This window comes from Elephas maximus, chromosome 23 (genome assembly GCF_024166365.1).
Source record: "Elephas maximus indicus isolate mEleMax1 chromosome 23, mEleMax1 primary haplotype, whole genome shotgun sequence".
Lineage (NCBI taxonomy): Eukaryota > Metazoa > Chordata > Mammalia > Proboscidea > Elephantidae > Elephas > Elephas maximus.
This window is the reverse complement of record NC_064841.1, coordinates 24,161,068-24,181,592: the sequence shown is the minus strand read 5'-3', so window position 1 is coordinate 24,181,592 and position 20,525 is coordinate 24,161,068. Positions and strand designations below refer to the sequence as shown.

Here is a 20,525-nt window from a genome sequence, read left to right as displayed (position 1 = left end):
ATTATAAAGATGTGATAGATACATGATATACACATATATGCTTTTAGTGGTACTATACACTTAAAAATGTGAATATCATTTTTATTCTTGTAAAAATATGCAAAAAATGTTTTGCCACAAACTTATAGTTGTAGTCTTAGTTCAGGAGGACACTATAGTCTTGCATAAAATACTATAAAGTAATATAGTTATTAGTGTCAAAACTGGTGAAGAGTCTTATAGCCAAACTCATGCCATGCTTGCTGTTGAGAAATGAGAAGAAAAAGAAAGAAAAAAAGCCATTTTCCTGTCAGAAATCCCATGCTTTTTATTTGTGATGCCACATTTCAGTATTTCATTGGACCTGTTTAAAAAATGATATATATATATGCAGATTTTGTATATATACTCTTAACCAAAAGGTCGGCAGTTCAGATCCACCAGCTGCTCCTTGGAAACCCTATGGGGCCATTCTACTCTGTCCTATAGGGTCGCTATCAGTTGGAATCGACTTGCTAGCAGTGGTTTTGGTCTTTTTTTTTTTTTATACTATATAATACATATATTTATACATAAAAGTATATATGTATAGATATATATATAATATAAAGATATATATATGTATGTCTTTGTTACTCAGAATTTGTCAAACAATATAAAATTTTTATAATTCTTATGTGTGTTCCTTCCTGAATAGTGAAAAGCACTAATTTGGATTATATGATATATTCTTTATGATTGTTTAAAAAACAGCTTTTGAAAATCGCAGAAACTTTCGTGAGCAAGAGAAGTTGCCTCTTATCCCAACAATATCTAGCAGGACTTCATAGTTAAGTATTATAAAACAAAGGACACTGCAGTTGTATTTAAAAAAGAAGTAAAAAGCTCCTCTTAAAGTAAAGTGCCAGCTCAGGCTTCCATATTACTTTCGACTACTATTATATTCCCATTTTCTTTTTTCAAGGTTTTGCTGATGCGTGCTATAGATGTGGAAATTTATAGTTGGTTCCCTGTGGAAGGAAAATTAATATGAAAATGAAAGCAAATAATATGTCCTTTGTGTGTCTTAAATGGCTTGCTACTGTCATTCTTAAGCCCATTCAAAGGGGCTTTAGAAGTGTTCTATTCTAACCCCTAATCATACATACAGGGCAGCTGAGGTATGGAGATTGGAAATGGCTTGACTAAAATTGTGAAGCTAGTTAATTCCAGAGCTGAATGACAACTCTCAAGATGCTGGCTTTTAGTCTAGCACACTATTATCGATTCAGTATCCTATATCCCTCTCAGCCTAAGTAGATAACATTTTTTATTTTTTAGTAGTAATAACTATCTGAGGGTTTGACTGCTGTTTCATTTGTTTCCTGCTAAAATTGTGAATGAGAGACAGGCATAGTCCCACTACTCAAAGGTATTTGAGTGGAAGTTCAGAGATATTCACATAAGACTTATTTGAGATATTGCCAAATCTGCATAGTTCTTTGATACCTAATTCCATATAAAATCACCTCTCAGTTAAAAGGAATGAACTTTCTCTGATAAATATAATATTCTGTTTAGCTAAGGAATAATTCATTATACTTGAAAATTTTCAGAGTAAATAGTCCTGAATAAGATGAGCAGATATGCCCCATGAGAATTCACTGTCAGGAAGTTTGTCTAATATCTCATTAAAAAAATATTCAGTTATAACTTCATCAGCTGAAAGTATTTAGTGTGGTGTCCAATTTTTGCCAGTCAGTATAACAGCATACTTAGGATGAAAATTTTTTTTTAACATAGTAATCTCTTCGGAGAACTGCTAAATGACTATTTCTAGAAAGAAATTTAAACTCCTTCCCCATGATTTTCCATAGGAAGGAAGCTGAAAGCTTAATGGTCTTGGAGCAATGGTAGCCAAATTCGTTAAGCGTCACTGAACTTGCTCACTTAAAATTGTTCTTCTAAAAGCAGATGCTTTATCGTGTCATGCCTGAGAGCTTGCTTTACATCAAATAAATAGATTCAATATTGTGCATCTTCCTGACATATCATAATAATGGTCACCATAACTGAGCACCTACTATGTGCCAGACACTGGACCAGGCACCGTCATGTATCATTTACCCCTCCCACTAACTTTGAAAATGAGATTGTTTTCCCTTCTTACATATAGGAAAGTTAAGGCATCAGTGAGGTTAAGTAATTTGTTCAAAGTCACCCAAACTAGTATTTCAAAGTGACTTCAGGAAAAAAGTGTTAGAATGTCATTATCATTATTATTTTCTTGTGGGTTTCAGCCCCTCTCTTACTTAACTCTTTGTTCTAAGTTCTGCTGGAATTCTGGAAGCCTGAGTACTTATTAAGAAGGTTGTCTTTATGTTGCAGTATTTGTTTAATTATTCAAGTAAATAAATGACAATAATGGGGCCCTGAAAAGTGATCTAAGTGAAAAGCTTAGTTGCTCTAAAGTGTGTGCTAAAAGTAAATATAGATCTCTAAATATAAGGTAAATATCAAAGGAATTAAAAGGGAAAATAGCCTTCCATTTTTGTAAAATTATATAATTCCTACTTTTCTATTGTTATTATAATTTTTATCTAGTTTTCAGAATGAAGATATTAAAACGAAATGTCAAGATTTTCTCTAAGCAGAATGAAGTTTTATCAAGTGTTTACTAAATGAGGCTTGGATTAGAAGAGAAACTGACAAGGAAGTCAGAAAGGAATACTCATTATACTGGATTTAATTTCTTTACCAGTGTTGCCAGGTTACAATCTCTGCCAAAGAACTCACTCTAATATCTTTATTCATTTCCTAAAGACTAAAGTTGATATTCCTTGGAGGAAAGTGACTGAAGATAAGCATTCAAGCTTTCTAGATTCTGAAATTACTCTCTTTAGTTGGACTACTGGATTGGATGAAATTAACATTGTATCATGTCATCATAACCTCAGAGATATTTTCCATGTATGCATTTCACACTTGCTGCAGTTACTACGGATTATGTAATCCAAATACAGTGGTTGCTCTGGGTTATACAACCCACAATACAGTCTCTTGAGATTTTCACAAAAGTTCCGCAAATGTAGCTAATTACTCTGTAGAAAAAATATCTGGCTTGGGGCAAAATAATCTAATTTTAAATTTGTTTACTGGTCATTAAGGGTGATACATTATTTTTTAGATTGCCTGGCTAACTTTCTTCTGTCCAAGTAGAGATTGTGTTTAGCTGGTGTTAAGGAATATGGAAAGATTAGTAGATTGATAGGTAAAATATAAAATAGATTGAATAATTATGATGAAAGAATACAATTCTGATGCACATCTTTCCTGACTTTAAACTATGCAGTAGCCCCTTGTTCTGTCTGAATGACTGCCTCTTGGTCCAAGCACGGATTCCCCAGGAGGACAATTATGTGTTCTGGAAGTCCCATTCTTCACGGTGTTATCCATAAATGGTTATGATCCACTCAGTTGAATACCTTTGAATAATCAATAAAACACAGGTATACATCTTTCTGGTATTCTCTGCTTTCACGATCCATCTGACATCAGCAATGATATCTGTCATTCCCCATCCTTATCTGAATCCGGCTTGACTTTCTGTCAGTTCCCTGTTGATGTACTGCTGTAACCACTATTGAATGAATGATCTTCAGCAAAATTTTACTTGTGGGTGATATTAATGTTATTGTTCAATAATTTCTATGTTCTATTGAATCTGCTTTCTTTGGAATGGGTTATTGTTGTTGGTAGGTGCCATCGAGTCTGTTCCATCTCATAGTGACACCCTGCGTGGTCCTGGTCCTGCGCCATCCTCACAATTGTTGTTATGCTCGAGCACATTGGAATGGGTGCAAACATGCATCTCTTCCAGTGGGTTGACCAGATAGCTGTCTTCCAAATTTCTTGTCATAGATGAGTGAGCACCTCCTGTGCTGCATCTGTTTTTTGAAACATCTCAATTGGTGTTCCGACAGTTCCTGGAGCCTTATTTTTTGCCAATGCCTTCAGTGCAGCTTGGACTGAAGGAAGAGTATGAGTATTTTTTAGGCCTTATGAAGTATAGAATATTGGTCGGGAGCTGGTTTGACAAAACACAAAATTGTCGAGAATCATCTGGATTCTTCCTAAACGAGCTGTTTTCTTAGATGTAGATATATCTGTATCTATATAGCGTATGTGTGTGTGTGTGTGTGTGTGTGTGTGGCATAGCTATTAGTCTATCTCTTGAAACCAAGATTAAGTCATGCTTTTACTAGGGAGCAAAAACATACAAGTGTTACTTTATAAAAGACAAGCTTCATGAAGGAAGGCATATTTTTGTCTGTTTACTCATTCACTCATTTATTTATTTAAATCTCCTGCTGTATCTGTGACATGTTTAGTAGTACTTGACTACTAAACACATAGTTTGTACATCTGCTGAAAGGAACTTTGAATAGAGTATTTACGTATTCTAAAGATCCCTTTTATAGAGCTCATGAATCACCTTATTTTTTATATTAAAACAATAAAAAGACAGTTTTTGTGCTCGCTTTGGCAGCACATATACTAAAATTAGAACCATAAACAGAGAAGATTAGCATGGCCCCTGCGCAAGGATGACACGCAAATTCATGAAGCGTTCCATATTTTTTTGTATGAGGGACTGACCTGATTTGTAAACTTTCACTTAGAGCACAATAAAAATTTAAAAAAAAGAGTTCTTAATTTGAATGAGTGGTCAAAACCTATCTAGTTGAAAGTAAAAGCCTTCTACCTACTCCTTCCTGCTGAAAACATCCTAAATGATTGTAATGCTCTCTTTCATTTGTATTAAGTAAAACTAATTTTGGATTGAGATGGAAAAATATAATTACTTATATGAGACTAAGTGCTTTGAATTTTTTCTGTGTCAAAACCTACCAAAGGTTTTACCTCATAAGGTTTCCAGCTTAAGGTGATGGCTCTTTTACTAATTTCCTATGACACAGTGAATTTCTCCCTCTTCATTTTGATGGTCCCTTAACTTGTATTTTCATCACCTGGGTAATGCAACTGACAAGTGTGTATATGAACACTGACACAGCTCGTCGATATATATTGTAGTCAAGGAGAATAATTTGCCCAAAGATCATAGCCTGCCCAGCAATTTATCTCACACCTGCCCAGACAGACACAGCAGTCTAGCTCATCCATCAAAGTTCATGATGTAACCTCAGTGGAATTTGAAACTTACAATAAGAAAATAACATTGGTGTAATCAAGATTATATGCAAGGTGACACAGAACAAACAGTTACTAGGCCATATTTTAAAACAATTATTTGTCAACATCTAAACATTCCAGTTAGTTTGGAAATAAACTATTAAATATACTTTTTCACATTACCATGACTTGAAACCAGTGTTTTTTTTTTTTTTTCTTCCAACGGGTTTCAAACGTATTCAGTTCCAAACTTAAAAACTTTAATTAGAGAGTAACACTTAAAAATCTTTGAAATCTTTCAACTTAATAGAATTATAGGCTAGGGAAGTATTAAAGTTCTAAATACATAGAAAGGTGAATTGCAAATAGAAATTTCTGTTGTGTTTCTGTGTTTCCATCATATTTTTTTTTTTCTTAAAACATCACTGCTAGAATCAATTCTGATGTTATTAAATCCTGGCACAATAAACATATATATCTCTCCAGTTCATTATGATAGCATCTTAACATTTTAAAAATGTTTAGTATATTATCTTATTTTCAAACTCTTGTTCCTCAGAATGAGTTTTGAAGTAGGCAGGAGATGATGGTATCCCTGTTTCATGGATCAGAAAACTAAAAATTAAAGAGGTTAAGAAACTCATTCAAGGCTACAAAACTGGCTTGGGAGAATACCAAGAATATAATCTATAATCTAGATTTCCTAAACCCCAGGCTTTTTTCCCCACTGCACAAGACTGCTTGTTGATGCAATGGCAAAAGTGCTAGACTGCTAATTGAAAGGTTGGTGGTTTGAACCCATCAGCCACTCCACGGAAGAAAGGTATGGCAGTCTACTTCCATACAGATTTTCAGTCTTGAAAACCTTATGGGGAAGTTCTACTCTGTCCTACAGGATCACTAAGAGTCGGAATCCACTTGATGACAATGAGTTTGGTTTTGGTTTTATTAAATGGAGCATCAGAATTTCGGAGCTGAAATGGACCTCAGAGATCATGTTGTCTTTCCTATCTGATTTTACAGATAAGAACTTTGATGTTCACCATGAGAGGATAGAAGGAGGATGAGAACTCAGATTCCTAGATTCATTCATTAGATCCTCTTTTCAGGACAGCACGCTTTTCCTGGAATACACTGTATGATACTTGCGCATGTTGTGTGCTGTCCAGTCAGTTCCAATTCACAGTGACCCTATTTAACAGAGTAGAACTGCCCCGAAGGGTTTCTTAGGCTGTAATCTCTATGGGAGTAGATTGCCAGGTCTTTTCTCCCACAGAGCAGCTGATGGGTTTGAACCACCAACTTTTCAGTTAGCAGCTGAGCACTTAACTATGGCTCCACCAGGGCTCCTTTGCACGTGTGAATTTATTAAGTCTTTATTTTGCTAGCCATGCTATAGAAGCGCAATATTCTCACAGAAACTGTTCTGCTAACCAAGAGATGATAAACCCACCAAACCAAACCCAAGAGATGATAGAGGGTTAAAAAAAAAAAAAGAAGAAAAAGCCCCTATTCCGAAAACTTGAGTGTGTCCAGGCACCAAAAAAAAAAAAAACCTTTGGCTTGAAAATTTAAATGCAGAACATCATTCTTACCCACCATGAGCCCACTGAAAGAGTTCCTGGTTTTGTTTTACTCGTTATCTTAGCTTTGCAGACAGCAGAATTAGTCCCTGGAGTATAACTATGAAGTCATAGAAATATGACTTCAGGTGAATATGAAATTCTTAAATATTGATTTCGGCTTACAGTTGGAAGTGTTAGCACTTTGTTAGTATAGATTATATTTTAATATAAATAAGTGGGTGAATAAAAAACAAATCCTGTTTTTAGGTAGGCTTAGAAATTCAAGTTTCAATAATACTGAAGATAAGATCTTAAATATAACACCGTAATAGTACTAGATCTTGAGTTAATTGATGTATTTATTCCTATTGCAGCTATTAGCTACCACTTTTAGATTTTATATACATTTTTCAGATGTTTCCTTTTGTGAACAAAATTGCAGAAGTTAACAGATCTGTGGAGGTAAGGAAAAAAGGAAAAAAAATCTAAAGAGAACTTAAATTGGCTGATTTCCCTGAGTCAGGTGCTTCTAAATCCAACATGGATCCCAGCCGAAATATTTCAGAGGAGGAAAATAGCAAAGATCCAAATTATTGTAAATTTTAAAATTTCAATCTATCTCCTCATCTCTAAACTAGGAAAGGTTTTTTGTTGTCTACCTGAGTTTCATGATGAGGAAATGAAGAAGGTGGCTGAAGTCCCTCACAATGGGTTGTTGTTTTTCTGTTGCTATGGTATATAATTCTCATTGTTTCTCAGGATAGTATTTTTATTGATGCTGGCACAGAAATTAAGATGAGAGAATGGGCCACAAAGATCCAATGTCATAATTTTTGTGTAAATATCAGATTCGGCAGTCAAAACACTAGGCTGGAAGATAGGAAATGTAAGGCTTGCTTTTGACATTCAGGTCTTTGTTGTCCTTAGGTGCTTACATAGCCTTGAACCTCTATGTCTTTAGCTACAAAAGGATGGGTTAGACAAGAGGATGTCTTTTTCCTTCTGCCTATCTTTCTATAATTAGGGATACCCAGAGCATCTGATTGAATTATTGGATTTATTGATATTGATGCCCTTGAAATCACCATGGTTTCAATTCACAGAGAATTTGTATTAATACAATTCACTTATCATTTGACTTGGAGTACCTGGGTGGCACAAACAGTTAAGCACTTGGCTACTAACTAAAAGGCCGGTGATTGGAACCCACCCAGAGGTGCTTTGGAAAAATGGTCTGGTAATCTGCTTCCAAAAGGTCACAGCCATGAAAACCCTATGGAGTTCAGTTCTATTCTGCACACATGGGGTTGCCATGAGTAGGACTTGAATTGAGCACGATTAATTTACTGGTTTATAGCTTGACTAATTAATGGACATTCACTACATACTAGATGCTTAGGTCTGCACTGTGGAAACTGTACTCATCATCGTACACAGCACTGATCAGTTGCAGTAATTATATTGGTTTAATAATATGCCCTCCTTCAGCTGGCAAGAATTGCTTATTCCTTTCCGCCTTCTTCAGAGGAACTATTTCATTCGACTGTATGTGGCCTCTAGTTGGAGTTTATTATTCTAATAATTACGCAGCAAGATGGAGAAAACAGATTACCTTAGTCTTTTTAGAGTCTTTCTTCTTTACAATGAGCTTTTGTTGCTATTAGAATCACTAAAATGCCATAATGTCCCGTTAAGTTTGGCTTATGCAGCTATCAGAAGGAGAACCATCATGATATTTGATAAGTTTTATGCTATGGCCGTATATCTTTTTTATGAGCTAATGTTTGCTCTATTATGGTAATCTTAAGAATAGCATTGTAATTTAACTTCAGTATTGCAGACTGCTTTTACTGCATTTTCTGATATTTTCATTTTCGAAGCACAAAAACAAGACTGTCTAAAGCCAGTAGCTGTACTACATGTGAATGAGCTTTGTTCTTGTTTAAGTGACCACAGAACAAATAACAGCAATCACACAACGCGCAGAAACATTAATGGGGGGAAAGGAAATGATACGTCAAGCCATTCTCGTTAGTTTATATTAAGTTTGTTTCTGCCTCCAAATCCTAATGGGATTTTTGCACCTTTCTCGCTATTGCCGTCTTCTGTGCAACAGCCAGTTTCTCTTCATCAGGATTTGCTTCAGTAGAGATGTCAATATTATTTGTACATGAAGAGAATAGTATTTCTTTGCCAAAATAACTAGACTGCCTCGGTTTTCCATTTGGTATAATGAATAACTAAAGACCAAGAGGGCTTGAATACATTAGCAAGCTAGCCTCATATCTTTGTGCTTGTGACATTCTTTTTTTTCAAAGGCAGATTTTCTGAATGTTTATAACCAACTTTTATTGATAATAACAGCTGTTATTTATTGAGCTCTAAGTATGTTCCAGGTACTGAATCATGTGTTTTATTTGGTGGGTGTTATTATTGCCATTCGATCAAAGGGGAACATAAGCTTAAAGATATTAAAGTGAAGCAAGATCACACAGTAGCAGATTTAAGAATCCAAATCTAGGGAAAGTAAACTGTATGAACCAGCTGACTTTGAAGTGAGAAAGAGAGTATTAAACAATGGTAGGGATTCTACTCTGGGAGAGTTAACCAAAGTTTTAGACAACAGACTATTCTATTACAGCCCATTGAAAGTCATTAGGACCAAAGTATTTATTATCTCATGTTCCCACATGTGTCTCTAACACCATCCCCACCCTAAAGCAGTTGAGCAAAAGTATGACCTAAACTAAATGTGACATATTTCAGTTTTTTCTTCATTACTAGTTATGATTTCATGTGAGTTAAAGGTACTTAATGACTATGACTTTAAAGTGATGTCACAATCTATTTTAAACAAAGTACTGTAGTATACGACATCCAGAGCTATGCGCCTTTTTTAGGCCAAGTGCTCACTTACAACGTGGGATCTATCAGATACAAAATGATTTGTGGTGTTGGAATCATCATCTAAGCTTTCATCACATTCTCTGGAATGTTTACAATGATACGCATTTTTATTCACTGAGTGAGAATGAAAACGTTTTTGCAGACTGCTCTAAGTTAATCAAATGAGATTGTAACTCTGGTTCAGCGACAGAATCATCGCCTTCCATGTGGGAGGCCTGGGTCCATTTGCAGTGAAAGCATTGCACGCACAGCCAGCCTCTAACCATCTGTTGGTGGTGGATTTCATGTTGTTACAAGGTTGAACAGACTTCAGAGGAGCTTCTAGATTAATACAGACTAGGAAGAAAGTCCTGCTGATCTATTTCCAAAAATCAGCCAATGAAAACCCTATAGAAAGAAATATTACCCAGTCCTGCACCACGTCCATGATCAGCTGCAAGTTGGACTGTTGCAATACAGTGTTTTCATTTCTTCTATAAATTTCTGCAGAATTTTACTTCCATTTTGTTGGAACGTAAAGTGCCCTCTGAAGTATTTTGCTGGATATTTCTGAAATTGAGGTGCATGAATAACCTTCTACATTAATTAAGAAAAATAAGGTTTATGCTTACCCCATCAATAGTATTTATTTTTATGAATTTAACTTACTGCTTTCACTTAAAGTTACCAGTGTCTACTGTCTTTCCTTTTAATCATAGTTCCAGGTATCCTGGGATTTGTTGTTAAAATAATGCTAACATGACAAATCTATTGTTATATGTTGAGATAATGAAGAAAATATCACTGACATGTTTAATTTCCATTAAGAGTGAGTCTATAGCTTTTTCAGCTGTTTTTTTCATTTGTCCAAAGAAGTTAATCCTTAGAAATCAAAGACGATTCTTTCTCCTGGAGATTTTTGTCTCAATTTTACAAGCCATTTCAGAGAACACGCTAAAAGGTTGTCAGCCTTCTAGAACTAAATAGCTAAATCCCTTTAGAATTATCTAGAAAGAAAGATCATTTCTTGTTAGAAAAGGACAAATTATGTAGACTAAATTATTTTTTTAAAGGAAATTATGTTTCCAAAATGCAGACTACTTAAAGCTGTCTTGAATAATGGGGGTGATTTTACGATTTTTTGAAAATGTTTTTCTCTAATTCTTATTCAGTATAAATCATTGAAAATTCCAGTGATTATCTAATGAGTTTAAATTATTTCAATTCACTGCTATGTTACAATAGTAAGTTATATTGCCAAAATTTGTTCTTAGATAATTTCTCATGAAATTATATTTTTATTCTAAGGCAATGTCTAGCTTTAGTGCTAAGAGATCGTTTTTTTCCTACCTTCAGAACACTGCTATTTCAGGATTTAAACATAATTTTAATTATTGAAGCATAGATGGCACTAGAAAAAAAAAAAAAAAAAAAAGTGGAGCAGTAGTTGCTGAGGAAGGGAAATGTTGCTGAATTAGAACTTGAACTAGAGTCAAGAGTTAATCATTTTTAGAAATTGTGCTGGCTTCTTAATGGTGCTTGGTTGAAACTGCCAGCAGTACATTTTCATCTTAACCCCATCCAGGAACATTGGTTCATGACTAAGTCAAAGTGGCCGATAATGAATAGTATGCATAGATACTGACTCTGGCTTGACTTTGCAGAAGTGTAGTTCTAGTAATGGGAAGTTGATCCTCTTATCCTGTGGGTTCTATGGAAAAAAGAATCTATTAGTGCCTATAAATGAAAATCTTGCTGAACAGGGCTACTTTGACTTGGCAGCTGGGCAAAGGGAATAAGGTTTTCTTTTTTTTTTTACTTCAGAAAAAGTGAGACAAGGAAAAGTAAATTGCATAACCTCTTCAGGAACTCATTACAAAATCTGAACTTCAAAAGACTGAACTAGCAGTAGATGAAGGAGCCGGTTAGGATTCATAAATCAGAAACCTGAGCTAAAATGAGAGAGGTAGGACTTGTAAACCCAGTCACAACGGCATGGGTCCAAAAACATTGATTTATAAATCTATCAGTTTTATCCATAAGGTGCACAGCAAAGATCTGTAAATCAAAAGTATTTTTACTTCAGGATTTATTAGTATGATTTGTGGCTCTCTTAGATTTTATAAATCTGCTGATGGGCTTGTAAATATAAGAAGGTGTTTGAAAATTTATGTTAAGTGTATTATATAAGGCTATTCTGAGTTATGTAAGATGTTTTGTTTATAGATTGTTTTCTTAAAATTCTTAGATTCAAACTGGAGTCATCCTGCTTAGGTTTCCTCATTTATAGTTGTATTGGTACAATTCAAGCCACAGTTATTTTATGAGGAACGCCAATGAGTTTAGTAGAAATGTATGTCATCTTTCATACTGAGCACGGGTCAGATCTTACAGGGGTGTTTCCCTTTTGATATCTGTTTATTGTCTGTTATATATCCAGGTGGTTCACTCTGTCATCACCTTCTAACTTTGCCTTACTTGCACCAAATATCCGTTTACCAGGTACACTCCTTTGTATTCTCTCCTCTCAGAATAAGGCTTTTGTACAGGCCTTTAAACAATTTACAGCCAGTTCACATTGCAAAAACATCTTATTTTGAACTGGACAATGGTGTCCCTGACTACTCAAAGGAAAATCTGTGTCTTCACACTAAACAGAGGTGGATAACTACATAATATTAAAAAAAAAAAAAAAAAAAATCCCTGTAAAAATAACACTGTTCATGAAAAAACAATGTTCCTGCTTATCAGTCATGAAAATTTATTTTATAATTAGTTCTGTAAAGGGCTTTATGTTGATATATCCACATATCAAAATAACCATGTAGCCTTTGGAGTAGTTGGACCTCAAATTTCAACAGGTTTTAAATACTAATGAGTGTTTTTTTTTTTTTTTTTGAGGGGGGATAAAAAAAAACACTAAAATAATTTTAACTTATTTTACTTTTTGGATTATTAAGATGTTCACAAAATTAAATCTTTTCAAGTTACCAAGTTTCAGACTGTAAACCATCTCCTCATAGCCATATCCCTTTATCACATGGTTCCTTTCCTCAGAAAAACCAATGTTTTTGGTAGATTCTTATTATAAAATTTTTAGATATTATAGAGGAGTATAATAATTTAAATAAAAAAGAAAATAACCCAAATCCACCTCTCAATAACCACCGTTAATATTTTGTGAATGCTTTTTTAACAATCTCCCAATAAATGTGTATAGGTGGAATGATAGAGATTGATGAATAGATAAAAGCTTTTAATGACATGGAAACCCTGGTGGCGTTGTGGTTAAATGCTATGGCTGCTAACCAAAGGGTCGGCAGTTTGAATCTGCCAGGCGCTCCTTGGAAACTCTATGGGGCAGTTCTACTCTGTCCTATAGGGACGCTATGAGTTGGAATTGACTCCACGGCACTGGGTTTGGTTTTTGGTTTGGTTTAATGAAGTTTTTACATGCTGGATTAAGAAGAGTTTTATGTTTAATTTTACTGTATTATAACATATATTACTTCCTGAAAGAGCCCTACTTTATTATGAAAATAATTGTGAAAAAATTAGAGAATTTAGATTTGTTATGCTCCTTTGTGCTACCTGTTTCAATTTAAGATGAGGTATTTTAAATCCCTGCTTTGTAAAGTGTTTAAAATAGGATGCTTATTATATCCTCCTCTGACCTCAAACCCTGATTGTTAATGTTTGTATTGTTATTTGTATTACAGGGATTGAAATTATTACTTTCTTTTTCTGTAACAGTTATTTCCAACTGTTTATTTTTTTTTAATTGAAATGGATCAGCTGCTTACCACCAGTTTTATTTAAATCTGAGTGTTTCATTTTGAGTAATCTCTTCTTTGGCTAGATTTTTATTTTATTTTAAACAGTTAACTTCATTTTTATATTTATATTTAGAAAGCAGATGTAAGCAAAGTATTAATGACATTATGTATGTAAAATAAAGTACAATATTTATTTAATTTACTGTATCTTTACACAAATAATGCACACCTTCTATGCCTGTTTGCCAACCAGGCCCCTCCTTCATGAGGTATTTTTGTAAGCGCCGCTATGCCAATTTTTTTTTTTCATGTTACTTCAAAAAAATGAGCGTAGGATGCTTATGAAAGTACCTTACAGGGGAGGTGTTGGTTGGCAAACAAATGTAGAAGGTGCATGTTAGTCATGTAAAATTTTTTTTAATTGAAATACCAGGCACTGCCTTGAGTTATATTTCAAAACATCATACTTTTACTGTTATCAAAAGACTACCTGTATTTTCTAGTACAATCACAAAACAAATCCTGAGAAATGTTTCAGGAATATAGAGAATAGCCACTTTAAATAGCAAAAAAAGTGAACTGTAATCCTGCAGCCCTGCAGTCAGTTTTGCATTCTCCATGTTTCTTAAATAGCGATTTTGAGTGACAATGCAAAGTATAAAGAGCAATTATGAAAAACAGACATGCACATGTAGTTCTAAAGTCTCATTAAGAATATATGCACCTATAATTGGTATCCAATGCCAGGATATACATATGGTTATTGGTTCATGCCATGTACATGGTTGGAACATTACTGCCATATTGTTGAGTGACACCATAACCATTCTGGCAACCTCTGTTGAATTAAAAACTGGTCTTTATACCAACAGACACAAAATGACTTCCAAAGCACCCATTTATATAATTTGCAACACTGTAGACATTGTTCTGAGTTTTTCCTCCCAAAATCTCTCTTAAACAGATTAGAGTAACCAACCTCTTACATAATTTTCTCTGTCTTTAAAGGGATATGCAATATCTGTCATTACAGTCATCCTCTCTTTTCTTGGAATAACCTAAACTTCTGTCTTTGGCGAAATGAAACAACTCAGGATTAAAAAGTTGATTGGCTTCATGAAATAAGGTCACTCACTTGCTTTACGTAATTAGCTGTGCCTGTGCTTGTACTGTGAGCAGTTCTTTCAACTTGATAAATATAATAATCCTGTAGAAGTTAAGAAGTATAATTGTTGACAAATTTTACATCTTCCACATCTAACCTTCTGAGGCCACATAGGTAGCAATCAGAATAGAAGTGTTTCCATGTTTGAACCAATTTCAAATCCAATCATGTTCCTGTTGACCCTTGTCACTCATGTCAGACTCATAGCAGTCCACCATCCCTCCTCATTTTTTCTAGTAAGCACGTCTCATCTTTTGATTTCAAGGAAAACAGTGGTTTCATTCTCCTCATTCAAGATCTCTTCTATTAAATAAGTTTGACACCCTTTTCTAGGTTATGATATACATCCACAAACTGAAAAAACGATGTGGTTTGTACTCAATTCTATTCTACTGCTGTTTATATATAATCTTTCAAAAAGTCTTCAGCAAGCTTTCTTATTTCTTTTGTCTAAGTTATACTCCTATTAGAATTTCCTATCAGGTCTTATCTAATACATGATCTTGTATGGGTTCAGAGCGCATCCAGCATTCTATATGTTCTTCTCAGATTAATTTTCTTACACACTAAGAATGAATCAGTTTTCTAGATGTGGCAATACAGAGTTCCACTCCTATCCCCAAATCACATACTTGTGATCCCTTGGGATCACCATCATAGATGAAAGTCGACTTCAAAGGATAGATTTTACAGTATTCAGTGGCTACTTGTTGTACCTGTTGGCCAGCTTCTGAGTTGGCGCCAGCCTCAAGCAAATAGACCCATCATCTCTCTCTAGATGTGGTTGATGATTAATGCAGACAGTAAAAAAAAAAAAATTCCTGTCGAGTCAGTTCTGACTCATGGGGATCCTATAGGACAGAACAGAAGTGCCCTACAGTGTTTCCAAGGAGCAGCTGATGAATTCGAACTGCCAACCTTTTGGTTAGCAGCCTCAGCTCTTAATCAGTGCGCCACAATGGCAGGCAGTAATAAGAGGTTTTTCTGAAGCCAGTCTGAGCTACAACAATGATAGCCAATCCATTTAGAGCAATGAAAGTGGGTTTAGTAAAGTTCTATGCTGCAGTTATGGCCATGACATTTCCAGGGTAGTTTGTTTTATGGAAAATCACATACTTCATGGAAATTTAGAGCAGACTTCATTTCCTTAGAGCTAAGTAGATGTTTTTCTAATGTCTTCTAGTATTTCCCATTTCAGCGATCTTATTTTCCTTTATACATGACTTGATATTTCTGCTCTCATACCCTAGGTATTTTTCGTTAACCTTAAAGCTCAGTACCTTCTTGAGGATTTGCAGATTCAAATCATTGTGTTATTGTTCTTTTCCATGTTCTAGATTAAAAAAGAAAAAAACAATGTTTTATTCTGTTTTTTTTTTAAGCAACATCAGTTTTGTACATTGGATCTCCTTTGCCTTCTGTATCATTCAACTTCTCTATAGTAGTTTTTATCTTATGTTACTTCATTTACTTTGCCTGGGTCCTTCAGGTCTATCCACAAAAGCTCTATGGGTAGGTCAGTCATATTTAAAAGACATATTTAAATATAAGACTTATATCCTTGTCATCGCTTTACATATCTTTTTGTTTTTATTTATTTTCAGAGTGCTATCAGATCATTATTTTTATCTCCTTCGGTTGCTTTACACTTTCTTTGAACCAAAAAAAAAAAAAAACCCATTGCCATCGAACCAATTCCGACTCATAGCGACCCTACAAGACAGGGTAGAACTGCCCCATAGAGTTTCCAAGGAGTGCCTGGTGGATTTGAACAGCTGACCTTTTGGTTAGCAGCTGTATCACTTAACCACTGCACCACCAGGGTTTCCTTCTTCTTTGAGGTATATATATGTATGTGTATATATATGTATACATGAAACCCTGGTGGCATAGTGGTTAAGTGCTACGGCAAAGTGAAGTGAGGGAGTCAGTTAATGAATTTAATTATTATAGATGGCCAGTCTGAAGAGTTCAAGCTAACATTATCTCTTCCTCAGTAGGAAATTTTTCTGCTTGAATTACTCTGACAATTGCCTCAGGTCTTTACTTTACCTGAGTAGGCGGTCTTCTGCCATCTTTATATATTCATAGTTAAATTAGACTTGGCTGAAAAGCTCAGCCTCTCCGGGATTTTATGGCAGATTTGGAAGATTCAAGGGTTTAGACAGAGCCTTTTTTTTTTTTTTTTTTGTAGATAGGCTGCTAAAGAACACAATGGCAGCATTCTCATAGTTTCATTTAAGGTGTATGTTCTGACCTATGTGTTAAGTGTTCTGTTTGTTTATTTGCTCATTTTTTGACTCTTAAAAATGTATTTTTTTTATAAATTAAAATACTTTTAAAAGTATTTTTTAGCAGAGAATACATATTCTGCTTAAACCTGATCTATGTTGGAAAATTAAAATGAAGTGAAATATAATGGCTCACTGCCCACCCTTTATCTGTGACTATCTGTGACTAGATTATGACCCTGTGATTTTGTTTAACAGTGGAAAATGCAAGTGGAGCTACAGAAGGAGACTTTCAGGTCTAAGACAGTTTTGTGCTGAATGTTTGCAACCAGTTAGGTATTGTTTTGGGAGGAATACACTTGATAAAATACAGTTGCTTTTAGAAATAGAAATGAGATTTGCAGTATAGGGTAATGGCTGATAAATGAATGATTCTAAAGAAAGAAAATTACAGTAGTAAAACATGATTTTTATAATCTAAGGTTCATTTTCATTCCTCTGCCTAGCCTTATAGAGGATGCACTTGAAACATTAGCCATAGTGTAGGTTGTGAATTGGAGCAGAGCATAGGTAGCTGTATGCCACTGCATCACTGCTTGTTTGAACTTGGGCTTTAATTATGTAGTTCTTTTCAGCAATCTTAATTGGAATACCGAAGTCCTGAGTCAAACCAATCAATATATAATCTATTCTACCCATGATAAGCAAATGACTAGCCCCATTAACATCAACAACTGCTGTGCTTGAGAAGTGAGGGGAGCCATATTCGCTAGTGATTTTCTTACCATGAAAATTGCCTATGTCATGCTTTTCAGAGGCTCAATTCGAGCTGTGATTTTTCAATGAAGAGTATAACAAATAAGCAGAAATAGAATTTGGAACTTGAGCCTGAACAGTTCAAGAGAGTACTGTATAGAACGAAGTTGAAAGGAGGAAGAAGGCGAGAAGAAAGGATGACTTCACACACATTTTCACCTGCCTGGAAAAAGGAGGAAACCCTGGTGGCGTAGCGGTTAAGTGCTATGGGTGCTAACCAAAAGGTCAGCAGTTCGAATCTGCCAGGCGGTCCTTGGAAACTCTATGGGACAGTTCTACTCTGTCCTATAGGGTCGCTATGAGTCAAAATCGACTTGACGGCAGTGGGTTTCTGAAAAAGGAAAAGAAAACAGTGAGGGAAAAAGATTTTCCTTACCTTTTGGGTGGAATTATCATCACTGGTACAAAATCTTTCAGAGCTTTGAATAACTCAGAGTTGCCCAGAGGTTTATCTCAATTCCTTTGAGATGCTATACAGTTCAGAGGTATTTTAACCCTAACATCCTATTTCAGGAAAGCCTTGCTCTTTTGATTGTTTGATGTATTCAAAATACCTTTCATTGTGGCACTAAAAAATGCTCTGCAGTTAATTTGACTGCACAGGAAATGTACAACATTTTAGTGAATAGATATTGTCTTCTATTTGGAATTTACCTAAGGAATGTGCTTGTACTTTCCAGTTCATTTGTCTAAACGAGACACTATGCTAAGCACTGAAGATTCAAAAATGTCCTGTCCTTTAGAAACATGGTTTATAGCACAAGTGGTACAAGTGTATATACATAATTAAATTCAGAAATATAAATGCTAATAGAAGTTTACACCATAATAAGGGTGTTGCTATTTGCTCCATTTTTCAAAATGATATTTTCGAACCCTAACTATAGGAGAGAGTAGAACTGCTCCACAGGGTTTCCAAAGCTGTAATCTTTACAGAAGCAGACTGCCACATCTTTTTCCTGTAGAGCAACCAGTGGATTCAAACTGCCAACTTTTTGATTACCAGAAGAGTGCTTAACCACTGCATCACCAAAGCGCCTTTGATACCATTTAGCCCTCACAATAGTCTTATGAGATAGATATAACTGGTATACTCATATTTGTTGTTGTTAGCTGCTATAGACTGTGTCCCCAACTCATGACAATTCCATGAACAACAGAATGAAATGCTGTCTGGCCCTGTGACATCCCCATGACTGGTTGTTATCTTAGTTAAATAGTGCTGCTATAACAGAAATACCACAAGTGGCTTTAACAAACAGACATTTATTCTCTCACAGTCGAGTAGGCTAGAATTCCAAATTCAGGGCATCAGCTCCAGGGGAAGTCTTTCTCTCTCTCGGCTCTGGAGGAAAGTCTTTGTCATCAATCTTCCCTTGAGCTAGGAGTTTCTCCTCTCAGGAACCTGGTACTGCTTTCTTGATGGTATCAGGTCCCCCTGTCTCTCTGCTGGCTTTTCTCTTTTATCTCTTGTAAGATAAAAGGTGATATAGGCCACACCCCAGGGAAACTCCCTTTACTGGGCTGTGACCTGAGTAAAGGTGTTACATCCCACCCTAATCCTCTTTAACATAATCTATACTTGCCTCATTAATCATAGGCAGAGATTAAGATTTACAATACACAGGAAAATTACATCAAATCACAAAATGGAGCGCAACCACACAATACTGGGAATTATGGCCTGACCAAGTTGACACATATTTTTTGGGACACTGTTCAATGCATGACAGTTGTGAATTGGACAGTTGTGATCCATAGGTTTTTCACTGGCAGACTTTTGGAAGTAGATCCCCAGGCTTTTCTTACTAGTCTGCCTTAGTCTGGAAGCTCCACTGAAAGCAGTTCAGCATCATAGCAATGTGCAAGCCTCCACTGACAGATGGGTGGTGGCTGTGTATAAGGTGCATTGGCTAGGAATTCTACCCCTGAACCACCAGTTCCCCCATATACCCATATTACAGTGAAAGAAACTGAAGTTCAAAATAGCTACATTTGTGAGTCAACGTTGCACAGCTAGTGAATGTCCAAGCATGAATTCATAGCCAGATCTGCGGATCCCAGAGTTCAAGGGCTTAATAGCTAGCTTAAATTTCAGTGTTCAAAAAAAAATCCTTTGTAATCCTTATCTAAACTTATTTTCATTCTCAATTTATCTTTTCTGCTTTTTACCTATTAATATGTTATGTCACAGTAGATTTGAGAATAGTTTGTAAGATTTTTAAAACAGATACCAAATATTTATAAAGTAAGTACACTATGATTTACTCTGTTAGATATATACAGGAAGTCAGCTCGCCCAATCTGAATGATTATATATTTGTTATGACTCATAGAAATCTCCTTTATTATGTTCTTCAGAGCATTTCTAATTTTAACTAATTTGTTTAATGCAAACAATTATACTTTCTGAATATTAGAATTTAAACATGATAGTTTTAATACCATCATAAGTTGACAACTGATCTACAATAAGATGTTTTCTTTTCCAAAATTTATGTGAATTTTTATTATAAAGCCTTAAGGCCATACACATGTATTATTATGTTTTTTATTAGAATATTCTACAATTGTTATAAAAAATAATTGATACTTTTGTTTAAAATGGTTTTGTTTTGGCCCTCTGAAGGATCTTCTCTATTCTAAATACATAGCAACAATCAATGAAATACAAAAAAAGAAAATGAAAAAGTCATACTAATGGAATATGGCATTTGGAAGTTCATCACCTATGCAGTGGATATGTCTGAAAATGTGCCTTTCAAGATGGGAAACAAAACCTGACTCAATATGTGAAGACAGGGATTGATGTGGAGCCCTGTTACAAGTCGAAATAGTTTAAAAAGGAAAAAAAAGAGAAGTCTTACCAGTTTCCACCTGTAACTATATTTTTCCATAAGCTGCAGGCCTAACGAATTTAGTTACTGAACGAATT

The 20,525-nt window shown here is 35.0% G+C and overlaps 1 protein-coding gene and 1 non-coding gene across 25 annotated transcripts in view; both read left to right on the top strand.

The window, feature by feature from the left end:
- The window catches only part of NAALADL2 (N-acetylated alpha-linked acidic dipeptidase like 2), a 1,621,055-nt gene that overhangs the window by 1,445,234 nt on the left and 155,296 nt on the right, over positions 1–20,525 (top strand). The window lies entirely within an intron of this gene.
- Positions 4,492–4,600, top strand: LOC126066624 (U6 spliceosomal RNA). Its single transcript, XR_007515204.1, has one exon. It is a non-coding gene; the product is annotated as a U6 spliceosomal RNA (small nuclear RNA).